A 19,131-nucleotide genomic window follows, 5' to 3' on the forward strand; every position below is an offset into this window, starting at 1 on the left:
TTTTAATTGGCAAGATAATGAGTACATTTCTTTTTTTGGGGGGGGGGGTGGTCTGGTTGTGGGGCCTGAACTCTGGGCCTGGGCGCTATCCCTCCGTTCGTCAGCTCAAGGCTAGTGCTCTACCACTTGAGCCACAGCGCCACTTCCGGCTTTGTTCTTTTTGCTTATGTGGTGCTGAGGAATCAAACCCAGGGCCTCATGCATGCAAGGCAAGCGCTCTACCACTGAGCCACCTTCCCAGCCCAGTGAGTACATTTCTTATCAAATATTGTAGCCTCCTCCTTTGTTTCCCCTTTCTGTCTCTTCCTATCCCCCCCACCCCCCTACCCAATTCCCCCCCCCCCCCAAAGTTTTTCCACATAACGACTTGTACATCTCATTGTTGCAATGGGTCCATCTGTATCCCTATTTAAACGATTTGTTTTTCCCTTCCCCTCTACAAATTATACCAACATCAAATACAGTGAAAGCAGGGGTTATACCGTGGGGGAGGGAAAGAGTACCTTTCTTTTTGGACAGTATCACCCCTTTCCTCATTCTCCAGTGTTCCTGCCTGTCCCCATCTATCACTCAGCTTTTTGACTCAGTGCTTACTATTTGAGCCTACTAAGCTAATTCATTTCAGGTGCTCATTTGCTTGAGTTTACAACTTTTTTGGTATTTCTAAAATAATTTCAAAACAAGAAATTACTCTTTAAAACGGAGAGAAAGGTTGCTAGGTTCTAGTGGCTCATGCCTGAAATTCTAGTTATTTAGGAGGCTGTGATCTGGATTCAAAGCCAGCTTGGGCAGTAGATCTCCAATCAATCACCAAAAAGCCAGAGTGGAGCTGTGGCTTGAGTGAAAAAGCTCCTGGAGACAGCACCCAGGCACGGAGTTCAAGTTCTAGGACCTTCATTTTAAAGAAAGGGAGGGGGTAGGAGCCAGTGGCTTATGCCTGTAATCATAGCTACTCAGGAGGCTGAGATTTGAGGATCTCAGCCCAAAGCCAGCCCAGGCAGGAAAGTCCGTGAGACTCTTATCTCCAATTAACCCCCAGAAAGCAGGAAGTGGCACCGTGACTCAAGTGGTAGAGTGCTTGCCTTGAGCTGAAGAGCACAGGGTAGAACCCCAGCCCAGAGTTCAAGACCCATGACCAGCGCAAAAAAAAAAAAAAAAAAAAAAAACGGGGGAGGGGGAGATGGGAAGGGGAAACAAAGGAGGAGGCAACAATGCTTGATAAGAAATGTACTCATTATCTTGCCCTTGTAATTGCAACCCCTCTGTACGTATTTTCACAAAAAAAAAAAGAATAAATCCTAGATGAAAAAAATGAAATAAAATATAAATTAGTAAAAAAAAGTCATAAAGCACACACTAAACAGTGTAAAACCTATATGAATATATTAATGACTGCTTAGTTACATGGCTAAACTGCTAAGGCAATTCTCTTTTAAGAAAACCTAGTCTATAGCTGGGTGCTGGTGGCTCATACCTAGCTATACAGGACGCTGATATAGGAGAATCACAGTTCAAAGCCAGCTCAGGCAGAAAGACCATGAGGCATCTCCCGTAAACTACTCAGAAAAAGCCAGAAGTGGGCCTTTGATTCAAGTGGTAGAGCACTCAATGAGGCTCAGGGACAATGCCCAGGCCCTGAATTCAAGCCCCATGACCAGCAAAACACAACAACAGAAAAAGTGAAGAAAATCTAGTCTGCCTGGACCAGTTTAGAACTGTGATCCTTAGATATCAACCTTCTGAGTAGCTAGGGTTATAATTGTGAGCTACTCATGCCTCTCCCTAATTGCTTAAAAAACAAACAAACACCTTTCCCAATTTGCTTTTTTAAACAATTTGAGATAAAGCCTATTATTCCTTAAAATGTTTTAATATGCATAATAACTTGAATAAAAAAGATACAGAAATAACCTTTGGAGAAGTTATATTTAAGTACATTTTATTACTCTAGAAGTTACTGAGTAAAGTTTGTTATTCAGATTTGATGTTGACCATAAATAAGTTGGAATTTTAAAATAGAACTGTATTTGGGAACTTGTTTAAAGAGGAATTGTGATCTGAGAAACCTAATGGGGTATATTATCGTAGTAAGTAAGACAAGTAATATGTGCTAGTAGTGGGTTCATTTTGTTCTCCCCTTTACTCAAAAGTAACTTAAATTCTGTAGAGAAAACAGGCTATTTGACTGGTTAGACCCATGTTACTTTAAGGAGAAACTACAGTTTGAGAGTAGGACAGTTCCTTTTTTTTTTAAATTTTATTTTATCGTAAAGATGCTGTACAGAGGGGTTACAGTTACATGAGTAAGATGAGTACATTTCTTGTCAAGCATTGTTACCCCTTTTCTTGTTGTTTTCCCACTATCCCTTCTCATCCCCCCTCACCCCCCACAGCTTGAAATTGTAAAGTTCATTTCCAATATACTGTTCTGTGGGTATAGTAGACAATTCTTGAGAATAGTAGTTACTAGAATTCTTATAGTTTTTGTATTATACTCTCCCTTGTAACACTTTATACAGAACCACATTGAATTTCTACTTTTTAAAACAATTTCCAACAATACTATATATTTTTGCTTCTCTTTCAAAATTTTCATCGTTTTCTCTCCAGCAAATATTTATTTAGCTAGCGATATGATATATCTGAGGATTAAGACTACAAACATGATCTTCAGCTTCTATCTTAAAAGATCTTAAATTTATAAACATTTAACATGTTAAGGTGATACAATCAAAATGTACTTTTTGGTGAAATGGCTTAGAATTTTTAAGGAAGTCCTCACAGAGATGCTTGATTTTGTGTATATGATGTGTGCTGGTCCTGGGCCTTGAACTCAGGGCCTGGAGTGTTCTCCCTGAGTGCCCCAGGAAGTACTCTACCACTTGAGCTACAGCTCCACTTCTGCTTTTTGGTAATTAATTGGAGATAAGAGGCTCATGGACTTTCCTGGGTTGGCTTTGAACCCATGTCCTCAGATCTCCACCTCCTGAGTAGTTAGGACAGGCATGATCCACGTGTACACAACTTGATTCTATATTTTTGTGTCCCCTTCCTATTCCTTTTTTCCCTCATCCTGGGACTTGAACTCAGGGCCAGGGTGCTGTCCCTGAGCTTTTCTGCTCAAGGCTAATGCTCTATCCCCTTGATCCATAGCTCCATCACTTCTGTTTTTTTTTTTTTTGTATTTAATTGGAGGTAAGAATCTCATGGACTGGGGCTGGGAATGTGGCCTAGTGGTAAAGTGCTTGCCTAGCATGCATAAAGCCTTGGGTTTAATTCCTCAGTACCACATAAACAGAAAAAGCCAGAAATGGCACTGTGTGGCTGAAGTGGTAGAGAGCTAGCCTTGAGCACAAGAAGCTCAGGGACAGTGCTCAGACTCTGAGTTCAAGCCCCAGGACTGCCCCCCCTCCCCCCAAAAAAAAAATTCATGGACTTTCTGCTCAGGCTGGCTTTGAACCTTGATTCTCAGATCTTAGTTTCTCAGGAAGTTAAGGAATTACAGATGTGAGCTACCTGCATCTGGTTTAGATTGATATTTTTGAAGATGGCCTATCATGTTTTTTAAGGATAATAGTGAGAATGTTTATTTGTATAGAGAAAGTAATTTGTATACAAAAAGCAACATTGGTGACTAAAGGATAAGTGGAGTGAGTACTTATCTTCATTGGGCTTGTACGTGCCTGGACCATATGCATTCAGATAACTTAAATGAACATTTTTATCTCCATCTTAAACTTAGGCAGTCAATTCTATATGGTAGTACTAGAGATACCTGCATTTTTAGTTATCTCCTAGTTATTTTTGAGGATCACTGCTTTGCCTTTTGGAGTATTTGTAGAGATTTTTTTTTTTTTTTTTTTGGTTGTGGGGCTTGAACTCTGGGTTTGGGTGCTGTCCCTGCTCTCTTCAGCTCAAGGTGAGCACTCTACCGCTTGAGCCACATCACCACTTCCGCTTTTCGAGTGGTTTATTGGAGATAAGAGTCTCATGGACTTTGCTGCCCGGGCTGGCTTTGAACAGCAATTCTCAGATCTCAGCCTCCTGAGTAGGATTACAGGCGTGAGCCACCTGTGCCTGGCTGTATTTAGAGAAATTTAAGTTGTGATAAGTGACATTTTAGATTAGCACCTTATAGATACCCTGTCAGCATTGTGGAAGACGCCACTATGGAGCCTAATAGTGCAAAGCAGAGGTTATATGTAAAATGAAGGAATAAGAGAGGTAAGGTGGGGCTGGGAAGGTGGCTCAGTGGTAGAGCCCTTGCCTTGCATGCATGAGGCCCTGAGAGAGAGGTAAGGAATGTAGAAATTAATTAATTTTTATTTCTTTGGTTTTGGGCTGTTGAGTAGATGTAAACATTATGAAAGGATAAGAAATAGAGAGGTTCCAAGTCGAGGGAAGTATTTTTGTGTGTGTGTGTGTGTGTGTGTGTGTGTGTGTGTGTGTGTGTGTGTGTGAAACACAAGTAGAACTTTATATAGTTTCCTTATAATTTCTGGAAGAAATTAGTATTTAAGAATGAAAAGAGGGACTGGGAATGTGACCTAGTGGTAGAGTATTTGTGTAGCATGCATGAAGCCCTGGATTTGATTCCTCATTACCACATAGAAAATGCCGGAAGTGGTACTGTCCTCTCCTCTCCTCTCCTCTCCCCTCCCCTCCCCTCCCCTCCCCTCTCCTCCCCTCCCCTCTCTTCTCTTTCCCCCTGTCCCTGTCCATGTCCCTGTCCCTGTCCCTGTCCCTGTCCCTTTCCCTTTCCCTTTCCCTTTCCGTCAGTCGTGGGGCTTGAACTTGGCCTGGGTGATGTCACTCAGTTCTTCAGCTCAAGGCTTAGCACTCTACCACTTGAGCCACAGCACCACTTCCAGTTTTCTGGTCGTTAATTGGAGATAAGAGTCTTGCAGACTTTCTTGCCCGGACTGGCTTTGAACTGCGATCCTCAGATTTCAGCCTCCTGAGTAGCTAGGAGTTTATACTGAATAGCATGAATGCATTTGTTCACTCTGAGGGAAGGGTTTCTTTTCTTTTCTTTTTTTTTTTTTTTTTTTTTTGTTGGTTGTGGGGCTTGAAGGCTAGCACTCTACTACTTGAGCCACAGCACCACTTTGGGTTTTCTAGTGGTTATTTGGAGCTGACTCTCACAGACTTTCCTGCCTGGGCTGGCTTTAAACTGCCATCCTCAGATCTCAGCCTCCTGAGTAGCTAGGATTGCAGGCATGAGCTACTGGTGCTCAGCCTATGTATGTTTTAATGAGATAACTCGTAGGTATATTGAAGACTTGAGTTCTAAAACATTTGGTATGTCTAATTAGCATGATTAATGACCTCTTTTTCTATTGCTTATTAATCTTATGAGACATTGAACAGTTCTCTCATCAAAATGTATTGAACACTTTTACTATAGGTATTGAGATATTTCAAGGCTTTTTTTTTTTAGTGCTGGGCCTGGGGCTTGAACTTAAGGCCTGGGTACACTTCCAGAACTTTTTTTGCTAAAGGTTAGCACTCTACCACTTGAATCACAGCTCTACTTTCAACTTATGGGGTAGTTTAGTGGAGATAAGTGTCTCACAAGGTTTGCTTGCCGGGCTGGCTTTGAACTGGGATCCTCAGATCTCAGCCTCCCAGGAAGCTAGGATTACAGGCGTGAGCCACTATAGTCTGGCTTCATTCATTCACTTTTATAAGAAGGAAAAACTTTGAAATTGGACAATTTGAGGGTTTTTGTTGTGTGTGTGTACGTATGGGTACGTGTATGTACATGTGTGTACATGTGTACTTTAGATAAAATGTTCCTGTGTAGTCCAGTCTATCTACCCTCAAACTTGAGATCCTCCCGACTTTGCCTGTTCTTGGCTCCTACCCTGGGCTTTTTGTAGATGGTTTATAAAAGGATCAAATGAATGGGAGTTTGAGTGTGCTTATGTAGTATTTTAAATATATGTCATGAATTGTTTATGTACACTGAGTGTGAAGTTTCTTACATTATTGCAGAACTTATCAGTTATTCCTATTTAAAGACACTTAAAAGATATTATTTGAACTGAATCTTGAAGATTGAATAATTGGCATGGATGTTGGAGAGGGTCATTTTATGTAGTGAAAACAGCAACATAACTGGGCACAAAAATATGAAAAACCATGGTAGGTTATTTGGTAAAGAGAATTACATGGAAAGGTTTAGGAACCAAATGGATAATCTTCATTTATTCTCTGTAGTTTATAGGCAATTTGGGAGTCATTAGACAAGTTGAAGAAAAGATAACATTTTAATGAAAAATGTACTTGATAGTTTATGTGGTGGCAGTAAGGAATATATTAGTTTGAAAATAAACACTTTTTCACAAAGACTGATTCGTTCTTGAAATAAGAATGATAATGGAGGGGCTGGGAAGGTGGCTCAGGGGTAGAGCGCTTGCCTTGCGTGCATGAGGCCCTGGGTTCTATTCCTCAGCATCACATAAGCAAAAATAAAAAAGCCGGAGGTGGCACTTTGGCTCAAGTGGTAGAGCGCTAGCCTTGAGCTGAAGAGCTGAGGGACAGCGTCCAGACCCAGAGTTCAGGACCCCCCCCCCAAAAAAAAAAAAAAAAAGAATGATAATGGAAGACAGGCACCGGAGGCTTATGCCTGTAATCCTAGCTACTCTGGAGGCTGAGATCTGAGGATCACTGTTCAAAGCCAGCCAGGGCAGGAAAGTCTGTGAGACTTTTATCTCCAATAAACCACTAGAAAACCAGAAGTGGTGCTGTGGCTCAAGCAGTAGAGCACTCGCCTTGAGCTGAAGAGCGCCGGGACAGCGCCCAAGCCCAGAGTTCAAGCCCCATGATCCACCAAAAAAAAAAAGAATGACAATGGAGATTGTTACTAGGTAATGATTGAAGTGGTAGGATTATGAATGCCTAGTATAATGAGGAGAGGAAAATTTTGAGAATTCAGATTTGTAGTTTGTGTGACTAATTGGAATTGAGAAGCTTGTTTTCCTAGAGTAGTAGAGAATAGAATAAGAGGGATTTTGTGACTATTATTACATAAGGCAGCTAGATACAATTTTCCTGAACCACAGTTCTTAAGTCATTTATTTTATTCCATTTTACTTCAGTTTGTTTTTGTCTGTACTGGGCTTTGAACTCAGGTCCTTACATTTGCTTGGCTTGCTCATCTGGTGCTCTACCACTTGAGCCATACTCCAGTTCTGGCTTTTTGCTAGTTAATTGGAGAGTATCTCAGAATTATCTGATTGGCTGGCTTCAAACCTTGATTCCTAGATCTCAACACCCTGAGTAGCTAGGATTATAGGCATGAGCCACTGGCCCCCAGCTCCTTCTGTCTTCATTTGACTTCCAAATCCAAATTGTTAACCCTAATAGGTTAATAAGTCCTGGGATGCATGACCTATATCAGAGAAATGTTTTGTTTACATTTTACTTATTTGGTGTTTAATTTGTTTTTTAGGGGGACGAGCCTAGTACTGTTTGAACTTGGGACTTTGCATTTTATAGCTTGTACTCTTCTACTTGAGCTGTGTGCTCTACAGCTTTTTTTTTTTTTTTCCCCTACAGCTCTTTTTGCTTTAGGTTCCTTTTTTTTTTTTTTTTTTTGTCGGTTGTGGGAACTCTGGGCTTGGGCACGCTACTTAAGCTCTTCAGCTCAAGGCTAGCGCTCTACCACTTGAGCCACAGTGCCACTTTCCAGCTTTTTTCTTTTTGCTTATGTGGTGCTGAGGAATTGAACCCAGGGCCTCATGCATGCAAGGCAAGCGCTTTACCACTGAGCCACCTTCCCAGCCCCATGTAATACACATTTTAGAGTTATAAATATACTTTAATTTTTGAAGCTTTACGATTTAAAAATTAGCATATATTCTCTGATATAGTTAATGTTCAATCTTTTGGGTGGGGGGGGTCGGTCATTGGCTTGAACTCTGGGCTTGGCCGAGCCACCTGGGCCTGGCTCACATGTTCAGTCTTTAAAAAGAAAGATTACACCAAAATTAGCTCTAAGCATGGACCATGATGTATCTATTGCCAGATTTCAGAGTTTGGGTGTTTGAATTTTCAAAAAAGAAGGACCATGGTTTCAGACCAGTACCATTGGAAAAAAGTTCACAAGAGCCCCATCTTTATAAAGACAAAGTTGACAGCAAGCATAAATAAATGAAACATGGATCAGGCAGCCCCTGGAAAAATACAACCCTATCTCAGAAATAACAAGAGCAAATAGGGCTGAAGGTATGTCATAAGGGGTAGAGCTGGAAACATGGTTCAGTGGTAGAGCACTTGCCTAGCATGCATGATGCCCTAAGTTCAATTCCTCAGTACTGCATGAACAGAAAAAAGCCAGAAGTGGCACTGTGACTCAAGTGGTAGAGTAGCCTTGAGCAAAAGAAGCTCAGGGACAGTGCTCAGGCCCTGAGTTCAAGCCCCAGGACTGGAGAAAAAAAAAAATAGAACTCTCTCTGTGGTTAACCCTAACTATCATCAAAAGAAAAAATGGGGAGTCTGAGAAGTGATATAGTGTATCTTTACTTTTTGAGAGCAAAGTAAATTTTAATCTCAGTTTTATACTGTGATGCATGCAGTAGTCATTTAGAAGCCCTAGGTGCCTACTGTGTGCTAATTACTGTGAATTTATTTTAGAGTTACAATGAAGAACATGTCAAAGATGGAGCTTTGGAGGAGTGTTGTTGAGGAGACAACATCGCAGCAGATAATTACAGTGTAGTGTAAGAAGTGTTAAATATGTGTATTCAGAATACTATGAAATCACAAAAGAGGGAGCTAACTCTGCTTAATTTTTTTTCTGTCAAAGCTTTGTTAAAGTGGTAAATAAACCCCTCAGGTTTTGCTGTTTCTTAGCTACTGAGAATTTTGCCTATACTATTTAAATATCATTGGTAAGTATTAGGTTGAACCTGCATAATTGCTGTTACTGGCAGTTTTACAGGTCATAAACTATAGTATTTTGTATTACAACTTAAAGTAATAAAACAGTAATCTTTTGCTAGTTTGTTGGATATTCTATTATTCATTTATTTTATTAAAATAAAACTTTCCCAGTTTCAGAGTTAAAGCCCCATGACTGACAAAAAAAATAAAACTTTGAATATTAATTGGACCATTAAAAAGTTACTATGTTTTGGCAGTGCAGTGATTTGAACTTAGGGCCTTTGAACCTAGAGCCTTGTGTTTGTCAAGCAGGTACTCTAGCACTTGAGACCACTGTTCAGCGCCTTTTTGCATTATTTCCAAGATGGGGTCTTACTTTATTCAAACTAGGTCTGCTTGGACTTCAGTCTTCATATTTGTGATCCTTTTTGGAAGATAATATATAAGAAATAATTTTATTGACTATAAAATACCACTCATGGGCTGGGAAGGTAGCTCAGTGGTAGAGCGCTTGCCTCCCATGCATGAGGTCCTGGGTTCGATTCCTCAGCACCACAGAAGCAGAAAAAGCTGGAAGCGGCGCTGTGGCTCTAGTAGCTGAGGGACAGTGCCCAGGCCCAGAGTTCAGGCGCCACCACTGATCAAAAAATAAAGTAAAATACCACTCATTATAAAGCATTTTATAAGTGCTTTAAACCGGAAATATTTAATTTGAAGAATCATGTTTTCAAAGTTTGAGTCCCTTCAAACGTTCCTTGAATGCCAGACACAGTGCTTATAGTTGGAAGACTCAATTTAGTATTTCCCTCTAAAGAGATCAGTCTTGTATTATAGACAAGTTTCCAGTTACAATGACTGTGGGAGGGAACACAGTTTAAAATGAGTAATATTTCAAATTTATCCTAATGGGAATGTTTCCCTATAAAACTATGTAGAAACTCTATAAAAAATAGAATCTTGCCTACTTGGCCTTATTTTTGTCCTCATGCCTACTATTTGAAAAACATCTGTGTGGGAGTCAAAAGCCAACCTGGGGATCTGGGGTAGAGCTTAGTGGTAGCTTTTGAGCAGCATGGATGAGGAAGACCCTGGGTTTTAACCCCAGCACAGATAAATAATTATCCTATTACCTTTTTCTTCTGGTTTTGGTGCTTGAACTTAGTGCCTGGGCACTGTCTCTGGGCTTTTCTTTTTGTTCCCCCCCCCCTCAAAGGTCATGCTCTACCACTTGAGCCACAGATGAAAAGTCTCATGGATTTTCCTGCCCAGGCTGGCTTTAAACCATGATCCTCAGATCTCAGCCTCTTGAGTAGCTAGGATTACAGGAGTGAGGCACAGGTGCCTGTCCTGACCTGGTGACTTTTTTTTTCTTTCTTTTTTTTTTTTTGTTCCGGTCTTGAGGCCTGAACTCTGGGCCTGAGCGCGCTGTCCCTCAGCTCTTCAGCTCAAGGCTAGCGCTCCTCCACTTGAGCCACAGCGCCACTTCCGGCTTTTTTCTTTTTGCTTATGTGGTGCTGAGGAATCGAACCCAGGGCCTCCTGCATGCAAGACAAGCGCTCTACCACTGAGCCACATTCCCAGCCCATGGTGACTTTCTTACATGACTTTCTATTTTACATGACTATTTTGTCTTGAATATATGACCTAGTCTTTAGAACTTGTATCAGTTAATGGTAGCTATGAAGATTATATTTATGTGACAATAGTGAGTCTAAAGAAGATACTTCTGGCAAGGAAGATAGTTGCTAGTCTGCCTTTACAGCTGAATAGAAAATTACTAAAGTTGGGCGCCGGTGTCTCACGCCTGTAATCCTAGCTACTCAAGAGGCTGAGATCTGAGGATCACGGTTCAAAGCCAGCTGGGACAGGAAAGTGTGAGACTCCAATAAATCATTTGAAAACTGGAAGTGGCGCTGTGGCTCAAGCGGTAGAGCAATAGCCTTGAGCTGAAGAGCACAGGGACAACACCCAGGCCCAGAGTTCAAGCCCCACAACTGACCAAAAAAAAAAAAGAATCATTGCCTAAATTTACATAAACTGGCAAAGGTCAGGAAGACCTCTTTTCTGTGTGTGTGTGTGTGTGTGTGTGTGTGTGTGTGTGTGTGTGTGTGTAAAATCTGTGTATCTGGCAAAGGTCAGGAAGACCTCTTTTCTCTGTGTGTGTGTGTAAAATCTGTGTGGATCTGTGTGCACACATGTGCACCATCGGGGGCTTGAATTCCAGGCTTGCCCCTGAGCTTCTTTGGTCAGTGCTATAGTGCTCTTCCACTTGAGCCACAACTCTACTTCTGTGAGGGTTTTTTTTTTTGGGAGGATGGGGGTGCAGGGGCTCTCACAGGCTTTTCCTGCCCAGGCTAGCTTCACACTGCAATCCTCAGATTTCAGCCTACTGAGTAGCTAGGATTATAATCATGAGCCACTGGCACCCGGCTCTTTTCATTGTTTAAAAAACTTTATTGTGGAGTTTGATAACTTCCTACTTATTGCCTTAGAATGCCCTGCTGAGGCCTCTGGTTGCTGTAAATTTGTCAGTCTGATTTTTTTTTTTCTTTTCCTTTTGTCACTTTGTAGTTTTTGCCTTTATAAACCCTGTGAAATTTCAGTTTGGGGCTTCCTCTTAAGCTCCGCAGTGTTGGTGTGAAGGACGAAGCCCGAGCTGCAGCCCGCCTAAATAAAGCCTTGCTTCTGCATTTCAGAAAAAAAAATAAAAAACTAAAAAACTTTATTGTGGAAAATGTCAGCTATAGACAAAAGGGGAGAATAGTATAGTGAATTTTTACAATTCTGTAATACCAGATATTCAGTCAGCATTAAAATATCTCCAAGTGTTTGTTCATTGATTTGTTTGTTTTATAATTTGTTTGGATCTAGATCTAAATATAGTTCATAATTTTCAGCTGGTTTGATGTGTCACGGTTCCTCTTTTTTCTTTTTTGTACTGGTCCTGGGACTGAACTCGGCCTGGACACTGTCCATCATCTTTTTTGCTTAAGAATAGTACTATATTGGGGCTGGGAAGGTGGCTCAGTGGTAGAGTGCTTGCCTTGCATGCATGAGGCCCTTGGTTCAATACCTCAGCACCACATAAGCAAAAAAAGAAAAAGCCAGAAGTGCGCTGTGGCTCAAGTGGTAGAGCGCTGGCCTTGAGCTGAAGAGCTGAGGGACAGCGCCCAAACCCACGACCGGACCAAAAAATAAATAAACAAACAAATAAATAAAGTGGGCTGGGAAGGTGGTTCAGTGGTAGAGCACTTGCCTTGCATGCCTGAGGCCCTGGGTTCCATTCCTCAGCACCACATAAGCAAAAAAGAAAAAAGCCGGAAGTGGTGCTGTGGCTCAAGTGGTAGAGTGCTAGCCTTGAGCTGAAGAGCTGAGGGACAGCGCCCAGGCCCAGAGTTCAGGCCCCATGACCAGACCCCGCTCCCCCCCACCCCCCCCCAAAAAAAGAATATACTATAAGCAGGTGCTGCCTGTAATCCTAGCTACTCAGGAGGCTGAGATCTGAGGATCATGGTTCAAAGCCAGCCCAGACAGGAAAGTCTGTGAGACTCTGATCTCCAATTAACTACCAGAAAACTGGAAGTGGCGCTGTGGTTCAAGTGGTAGAGTGCTAGCTTTGAGCTGAAGAGCTCAGGGATAGTGTCCAGGCCCAGAGTTCAAGCCCCACGGCTGACCAAAAAAAAAGAATAGTACTATACCACTTGAGCCAGAGCTCTATTTCTGAAGTGTTTGATTGGAGATAAGAATCTCACAGGGGCTGGGAATGTGGCTTAGTGGTAGAGTGCTTGCTTAGCATGCATGAAGCCCTGGGTTCAATTCCTCAGTTACTACCACTAAATAGAAAAAACCAGAAGTGGTGCTAGCCTTGAGCAAAAGCAGCTCAGGGACAGTGCCCAGGCCTTGATTTCAAGTTCCAGGACTGGCAAAAATAAATAAAGTCGTGGACTTTCCTTCCCAGGGTGACTTTGAATTGTATTCCTTAGATCTTAACTTCCTGAGTTCTAGGTTTACAGCTGTGAGCCACATTGTTCAACTTTACTTGTTCTATAGTCCATAGATTGCTCTTTCTATCACTTTTTTCTTTTCTTGTAATTTGAGGGTCTCGGTCATCCACTTTAGTTTGTTCTGTTTTATTTTTCAAAATATGGTCTTACTGTATATCCAGGTAGGTTTGGAACTCACTTAGCCTAGGCTGCCTTGAACTGAGATCCTTCTGCATCAGCCTCCTGGGTGCTGGGATTAGATGTGCCCCACCTTGCTTGATATGTATCATTTGTGTTTTAGGACTTTTTACTCTAGATTTTGCTGCTTGTATTCCTTTGATGCCATTAACATACTCCTACTTTTTTTTTTTTTACTCCTACTTTTTATACTTCTTGTAATTGATAGTTGGAGTCAGAAACATAGATTCAGACTTTCATTTTGTGGCAACGTATTTTATAGATGGCATAGGGTTTTCTTTCACTTTTACCACTACAAAATATAGTTAGGTAAGTCTATCATGTCTGGTTGGTTGTATTTTGTTTAGAGAGTGGAAGCAGTGTTATAAAATTCTTCATTTTTGCTGGGCACTGGTGGCTCATACCTGTAATCTCTTACCCCTATAATCTTGAGCTACTCAGGAAGCTGAGATCTGAGGACTGTGGTTTAAAACTAGCCCCGGCAGGAAAGTCTGTGCAATTCATCTCCAATTAACTGCCAGAAAAATGTGGCTCAAAGTGGTGGAGTGCTAGCTTTGGCAAAAAAGCTCAGGAACACCACTCAGACCCTGAGTTTAAGCCCCACAACTGACACACACACATAAACAAAATCATTTTCCCTGTCTTTCTCCACCATCGTCATTTAATAATCTCATCTGGCTGAGAAAAACATCTACTTTTCAGTACTTCCATCTACTTCAAAAATTTGTGTTTATGGTACCTTCTCTATCTCATTGCCCATTTAAATATTTTTACTGATGTCTTAAACCATTTTCATGAAGCTTTTCGACAAGATTATCAGTAAGCTAGGCTGAAAACAAATGACCAGTCCAATGTCCAATTTTATTTTGCTCAATAGATGAACAACTTTGAATAAAGTTTTGATTGCCCCTTTTTGAAACATTCTCTTGGCTTTTAATTTTTTAATTATTATAACAGTGAGGTATAAATAGGTTATGGTTACATAAGTCAGGTAATAAGTACATTCTTTTTCTTTTTCTTTTTTCGGGGGGCTTTTTTTTTTTTTTGCCAGTCATGGGGGACTGAACTCTAGGCCTGGGCACTGTCCCTGAGCTCTTCAGCTCAAGGCTAGCGCTCTACCACTTGAGCCACAGCACCACTCCAGCTTTTTCTGCTTTTTTGGTGCTGAAGAATTGAACCCAGGGCCTCAGGCATGCAAGGCAAGCACTCTACCACTGAGCCAACTTCCCAGCCCCTCTTTTTCTTTTTTCAAATCAATAGAATTCTTTTATTGATTGCAATATGGAAGTATCAGAAACTGGTCAGGATCCAGGATAGTCTCCAAAGATGCCTTAACTTAGATCTTTTTCATCAGCCTGTTGAACTGTACCTTTTTCAGAAACATAGATACTATCCAAAATTTTTCTGATATTCTTGTTTTTAACTGTTGTTGCTTGCTGAATCAAAGCAGCTGAATTTGAGACAAGTTCAATATCATTTCCTTCAAGGATTAATTCATCTTTCTGGGCTTGAGAGACTGAACAAGCAACACCTGTCCTCATCCTAACTTTTCAGATGTATTTCTCACCCAAGAAGTTTCAAATTTCAACTAGAGACCCATTGAATAACAATCTTGATGGGGAAGTGAGCATACACAGACCTCATCTTGTTTTTTTGTTTGTTTGTTTGTTTTTGGTCTGTCGTGGGGCTTGAACTCTGGGCTTGGACACTGTCCCTGTGCTCTTCAGCTCAAGGCGAGCGCTCTGCTGCTTGAACCACAGCGCCACTTCTGGTTTTCGAGTGGTTTATTGGAGGTAAAGTCTCACAGACTTTCTTGCCCTGGCTGGCTTTGAACAGTGATCCTCAGATCTCAGCCTCCTGAGTAGCTAGGATTTCAGGCGTGAGCCACCAGCGCCTGGCACAGACCTTATCTTGTAACGAAAGCCCAGAGTTAACACCCTTGATCATGCAGATCAGTGCGAACGGTGGCCAGTTCCTTTCTGTTTCCCCAACATTTGTCAGGCTCGGAGCCGCTTCTTTTTCTTTCCAAGGAGGCTGAGTTCTGATGTGATTGAAATCCCTCCGCAGGGTTCCACTGGAACCTTTCACAATCACCGTGCGTCCCTTCAGAGTTATGTCGATGCCTTCTGGAATGTCTACAGTCTGATTACTGAGAATGGTCTTCATTCTCGCAGTAGATGGGGCAAAGAGAGGATTCTTTTGTTTTTCTGCTTGTCTGTTGTGGGGCTTGAACTCAGGACCTTGGTGCTGTTCCTGAGCTCTTTTGCTCAAGGCTAGTGCTCTACCACTTTGAGCCACAACTCCAGTTCTAGTTTTTATGTTTGTTAATTGGAGATAAGAATCTTGTGGAATGGACTGGGAAGGTGGCTCAGTGGTAGAATGCTTGCTTTGCATGCATGAGACCCTGGGTTTGATTCCTCAGCACCACATAAGCAAAACAAAACAAAAGAAAAATCTTTGTTTGGGCTGGGAAGGTGACTCAGTGGTAGAGCACTTGGCTTGCATGCTCGAGGTCCTGGGTTCAATTCCTCAGCACCACATAAGAAAAAAGCTGGAAGTAGCGCTGTGGCTCAAGTGGTAGAGCACTAGCCTTGAACTGAAGAGCTGAGGGACAGTGCCCAGGCCCAGAGTTCAGGCCCCACGACCGGACCCAAAAAACAAACAAACAAAAGAATCTTGTGGACTCTCCTGTCTGGGCATGATGCTCAGATCTCAGCCTCTTGAGTAGCTTGGATTACAAGCGTGAGCCATGGGCTCTCAGCTGAGTATATTTCTTTTTCTTTTTTTTTTTTTTTGGGTCCAGTTGTGGAGCCTGAACTCTGGGCCTGGGCGCTGTCCCTCAGCTCTTCAGCTCAAGGCTAGCGCTCTACCACTTGAGCCACAGCACCACTTCCGGCTTTTTTCTTTTTGCTTATGTGGTGCTGAGGAATCGAACCCAGGGCCTCATGCATGCAAGGCAAGCGCTCTACCACTGAGCCACCTTCCCAGCCCAATGAGTATATTTCTTTTTGCACCATGTCACCCCTTCCTTTGCTCTCTCTCCCAGTTTTTTCCCTCCCATCCCTACCAAGCTGTCTAGTTCATTTTCAACATGGTGTCTACTGAGTACCACTGCTGCATTTGTTCACCCTTTGTCCCTCCATTTCTATGTCCTCCCTTTATCCTCCCAAGACAGATAAATGAACAAACAAGACAAAAGAAAAGTAGACAAAAACAACAACAACAAAAAATCATTTCCATTTCCTGGAGTTTATTTCAATAAGTACTATTTTATATGATCAGAGGCATATAGGCATTGCACCTTTGTGTTCCCCCTCTAAGAGCATCCTCCTTTGGTCTTTGTGTGTTAATGCCAGGAGTCCTGTATAATTTATCATGTCCTAGTATATTTTAGAACTAGCTTGAGAGAAAACATGTGTCACTTGTCTCTGAGCTTGGCTTACCTCAGTTCACCTGATTTTGTTCTAGGTCCATCCATTGCTTCCTTTTTACCTCAGTTATCACACACACACACACACACACACACCTTTTTTTTTTTCAGTGTTGAAGATTAAATCTAGGATTTTTTTTGCAAGTTAGGCAAGCATTATCACTGAACTAGTCCCAAGCCCTAATCATAGACTCTTAGGTGTTGATGTTGTCTCCCTTGCTCTAGCCTAGACCCTTTACTCAACTTGCTCTTTACATTCTCCATGGCTTTTCTTAAATTGCTTTGGTGTTATTGACCTAGTTGAAAAGTGCTACCACTACCTTGTTTTATTTGTTTGTTTGTTTATTGATGTGTTCTCTTCAGAGCTGGCTTATTTTGCAAAGACAGCCAGGCATGGTACAAGGTTGTAATCCTAGCTACCTGGGAGACTGAGAATGGGAGGCTTATGAACCCAGCAACTATGAGAGACCTAAAATTGTAGATTGTGGTCCAGATGTGTATCCAGGCAGAAAATGAGATCCTATCTCAAAAATAAACCAGTGCAAAGTAGGGTTGGAGTGTGGCTAACGGATAGAATACTGCCTAGCAGACACCAGACCCTGAATTCAAACCCCTGAACCACAAGAAGCCAAATAAGAAAAACCAACATACCATTTCCTGGATCAGAATAACTGTTCTGTTGTATATGTATTTTGAAAGAATTAATTGCTTGTTCACTGTATTCAGTGATTTATGCTTTGTTTAATTGTATTATTCCAGTGCTGTCATTCATTAAAAAATATGAATTCAGCCTAAATTTGTGTGTCATCTTCATGCAGGGGTCATGCTAATCTCTTCTGTATCTTTTCAGTTTCAGTATTTTTTTGCTTATTTGGCTAGAGATAGCTTCTCCATAATTAAGTTTAACCCTGTACATAGTTACTTTTGTACCTTATCAAAGCAGGATTTTTGCTATGGCCTTTTTTCTGCTTTAATTTAGATGATTAATTCTCGTGTCAGTACTTTTGGTCCCAGACAATAGAAACTTACAGGCTGACTTCCATTCCCCTTTCCTGTAGATAGGGGGGTTTTGAAATTAAGAAATTAATTTTCACAGTAGCGCTGTTTGAATTCAGAACCTTGTGATTGTTAGTTTAGGCTGGCACTTTATGTAAGCCACATCTCTAGTCTTGCTAATTTTGAGATATGTTCTCACATTTCTCCTATGTATATATACATCTGAGCTTCCATCCATCTGTTTTAATACTTCTCATTATTTCTGAGATCATAGGTGGGCCACCACTATATTCAGTTTCCTTTGTAGCTAAAGTCTCCTGGACTTTTCTGCCCAGGTTCATCTGATACTGTACTGACACTGAAATCTTCCTAGTCAGCCTCCCCTGTAGCTTGGGACGACTGACCTTTGCCATTGCACTCAGCTGTGTATTGTGAGTTTTTCTGCTTGGACTGCCCTTGAGTCATTCTCAGCTTTCCAAGTAGCTGGAATTTCAGGCATAAGCCACAAGTATCAGACTAATTTAAATTTAATTAGTCTGCATTAATAGTACAAAGAGAAGTTGGATGCTGGTGACTGATGCCTATAATCCTAGCTATTTAGGAAGCTGAGATCTAAGGGTCACAGTTCTAATCCAGCCTAGGCAGAAAAATCTGAGAGACACTAATCCCCAGTTAACCAGCAAAAAGCCAGAAATGGAGATGTGGCTCAAGTGGTAGAGATCTAGCCTTGAGCTAAAAAGCCACGTAAGAACGCAAGGTACTGAGTTCAAGCTCCATTACTGGCACCAAAACAAAATAACAATTCCAACAAAAAATCTACCTGAAAGCAAGAGGCTCAAATCTGAAGATTGGAGTTCAAAGTCAGCCTGGTCTGTGAGACTCTTACCTACATACAATTAACCACCAGGAAACTGGAGGTGTCACTGTGGCTCAAAGTGGTAGAAGGCTAGTGCTGAACAAAAGAGCTCAGAGACAGCACCCTGGCCCTGAGTTTAAGCCCCACGTCTGACCCCCCCAAAAAAAAATCCATCTAAAAAACATGATGATTTCTGGGGCTGGGAAGATAGTTCAGTGGTAGAGCGCTTGCCTTGCATGCCTGAGGCCCTGGGTTGGATTCCTTAGCACCACATAAGCAAAAAGAAAAAAGCCGGAGTGGTGCTGTGGCCCAAGTGGTAGAGCACTAGCCTTGAGCTGAAGAGCTGAGGGACAGCGCCCAGGCCCAGAGTTCAGGCCCCATGGCTGACCTCCCTCCCAAAAAAAAAACAAAAAAAACCACCCCATGATTTCATTACAATAGTTCATAGATTTGCACAGTATACTTTGAACAAGTTCACCTAGTCTGTTATATTTCCATACTCTCCCCTCATTTCTTCTTTTAAAGAGTGTTTGGTAGGTTTTTTTTATTGCTGTCTTCATACATATATACATAACATACCGGTTCCAACTAGCAGAGTCCGAGGTGACAGATAAGAAATGTGCTCATGCAGTATGATCTTGTAATTTTAGTAACACCTAAGGGCAATAATGTATGGGTTAACTTACAGACAAGATTAAACCAAACATTGTCCTGAGGCTAGCTTAAGGGAATTATGGGAAAATAAGCAAAAGGGCCCATTCCAAGTGGCAGGTAACTAG

The 19,131-nt window shown here is 41.6% G+C and overlaps 1 protein-coding gene, 1 non-coding gene and 1 pseudogene across 2 annotated transcripts in view; 1 reads left to right on the forward strand and 2 right to left on the reverse strand.

Annotated features, from left to right (window-relative positions):
* Positions 1 to 19,131, forward strand: part of Pafah1b1 (platelet activating factor acetylhydrolase 1b regulatory subunit 1) — a 74,272-nt gene that overhangs the window by 12,152 nt on the left and 42,989 nt on the right. The window lies entirely within an intron of this gene.
* On the reverse strand, positions 14,387 to 15,255 carry LOC122103551 (annotated as a pseudogene).
* On the reverse strand, positions 17,274 to 17,380 carry LOC122103629. The gene has a single exon (XR_006146803.1). It is a non-coding gene; the product is annotated as a U6 spliceosomal RNA (small nuclear RNA).

This window comes from Dipodomys spectabilis, unplaced genomic scaffold, assembly GCF_019054845.1.
Source record: "Dipodomys spectabilis isolate Male_0828 unplaced genomic scaffold, ASM1905484v1 ptg000018l, whole genome shotgun sequence".
Classification (NCBI taxonomy): Eukaryota; Metazoa; Chordata; class Mammalia; order Rodentia; family Heteromyidae; genus Dipodomys; species Dipodomys spectabilis.